Below are 2,683 nucleotides of genomic sequence, written 5' to 3' on the forward strand. Positions count from 1 at the left end.
ATCAACATTGTGAAAATGACTCTACTACCCAAAGCAATCTACAGATTCAATGCAATCCCTATCAAACTACCAATGGCATTTTTCACAGAACTAGAACAAAAAATTTCACAATTTGTATGGAAACACAAAAGACCCCAAATAGCCAAAGCAATCTTGAGAAAGAAAAATGGAGCTGGAGGAATCAGGCTCCCTGACTTCAAACTATACTACAAAGCTACAGATATCAAGACAGTATGGCACTGGCACAAAAACAGAAATATTGATCAATGGAACAGGATAGAAAACCCAGAGATAAACCCACACATATTTGGTCACTTTATTTTTGATAAAGGAGGCAAGAATATACAGTGGAGAAAAGACAGCCTCTTCAATAAGTGGTGCTTGGAAAACTGGTCAAATGCTCATGGAATATTCTCCTATTTACCATTGCAACAAAAAGAATAAAATACCTAGGAATAAACCTACCTTAAGAGACAAAAGACCTGTATGCAAAAAACTATGACACTGATGAAATAAATTAAAGGTGATACAAATAGATAGAGAGATATACCATGTTCTTGGACTGGAAGAATCAACATTGTGAAAATGACTATACTACCCAAAGCAACCTACAGATTCAATGCAATCCCTATCAAACTACCAATGGCATTTTTCACAGAATAAAACAAAAAATTTCACAATTTGCATGGAAACACAAAGACCCCGAATAGCCAAAGCAATCTTGAGAAAGAATAATGGAGCTGGAGGAATCAGGCTCCCTGACTTCAGACTATACTACAAAGCTACAGTAATCAAGACAGTATGGCACTGGCACAAAAACAGAAATATAGATCAATGGAGCACGATAGAAAGCCCAGAGATAACCACACACACATATGGTCACCTGATTTTTGACAAAGGGGGCAAGAATATACAATGGAGAAAAAACAGCCTCTTCAATAAGTGGTGCTGGAAAACTGGACAGCTACATGTAAAAGAATGAAATTAGAACACTCCTTAACACCATACACAAAAATAAACTCAAAATGGATTAAAGACCTAAATGTAAGGCCAGACACTATAAAACTCTTAGAGGAAAACATAGGCAGAACACTCTATGACATGAATCACAGCAAGATCCTTTTTGACCCACCTCCTAGAGAAATGGAAATAAAAACTAAAATAAACAAATGAGACTTAATGAAACCTAAAACCTTCTGCACAGCAAAGGAAACCATAAACAAGAAGAAAAGACAACCCTCAGAATGGGGGAAAATATTTGCAAATGAAGGAACTGACAAAGGATTAATCTCCAAAATTTACAAGCAGCTCATGCAGCTCAATATCAAAAAAAACAAAGCAACCCTAATCCAAAAATGGGCAGAAGACCTAAATAGAATTTTCTCCAAAGAAGATATACAAATGCCAACAAACACATGAACAAATGCTCAACATCACTAACCATTAGAGAAATGCAAATCAAAACTACAATGAGGTGTCACCTCACACCAGTCAGAATGGCCATCATCAAAAAGCTACAAACAATAAATGTTGGAGAGGGTGTGGAGAAAAGGGAACCCTCTTGCACTGTTGGTGGGAATGTAAATTGATACAGGCACTATGGAGAACAGTATGGAGGTTCCTTCAAAAACTAAAAATAAGACTACCATACGACCCAGCAATCTTACTGCTGGGCATATACCCTGAGAAAACCATAATTCAAAAGGAGTCATGTACCACAATGTTCATTGCAGCACTATTTACAATAGCTAGGACACGGAAGCAACATAAGTGTCCATTGACAGATGAATGTTCAAAGAAGATATGGCACATATACACAATGGAATATTACTCAGCCATAAAAAGAAACGAAATTGAGTTATTTGTAGTGAGCTGGATGGACCTAGAGTCTGTCATACAGAGTGAAGTAAGTCAAAAAGAGAAAAACAAATACCGTATGCTAACACATACATATGGAATTAAAAAGAAAATGGTTCTGAAGAACCTAGGGGCAGGACAGGAATAAAGATGCAGACGTAGAGAATGGACTTGAGGACATGGGGATGGGGAAGGGTAAGTTGGGATGAAGTGAGACAGTGGCATGGACATATATACATTACCAAATGTACAATAGATAGCTAGTGGGAAGCAGCCACATAGCACAGGAGATCAGCTTGGTGCTTTGTGACCACCTAGACGGGTGGGATAGGGAGGGTGGGAGGGAGACACAAGAGGGAGGGGATATATGTATACATGTAGCTGATTCACTTTGTTATACATCAGAAACTAACACACAATTGTAAAGCAATTATACTCCAAAAGACGTTTAAAAAAAAAAAAGGAAATAACTTCCCTCTTAGAATTGCTTTTTGCTGCATCCCATAGGTTTTGAGACATTGTGTTTTCATTGTCATTTGTTTCTAGGTATTTTTTTATTTCCTCTTTGATTTCTTCAGTGATCTCTTTTTATTTAGTAACATATTATTTAGCCTCCATGTGTTTGTATTTTTACAGTATTTTTCCTGTAATTGGTATCTAGTCTTGTAACATTGTTGTTAGAAAAGATACTTAATACAATTTCAATATTCTTAAATTTTCCAAGGCTTGATTTGTGACGCAAGATATGATCTATCCTGGAGAATGTTCCATGAGCACTTGAGAAGAAAGTGTATTCTGTTGTTTTTGGATGGAATGTCCTATAAAT

Source organism: Physeter macrocephalus, chromosome 4, assembly GCF_002837175.3.
Source record: "Physeter macrocephalus isolate SW-GA chromosome 4, ASM283717v5, whole genome shotgun sequence".
Lineage (NCBI taxonomy): Eukaryota > Metazoa > Chordata > Mammalia > Artiodactyla > Physeteridae > Physeter > Physeter macrocephalus.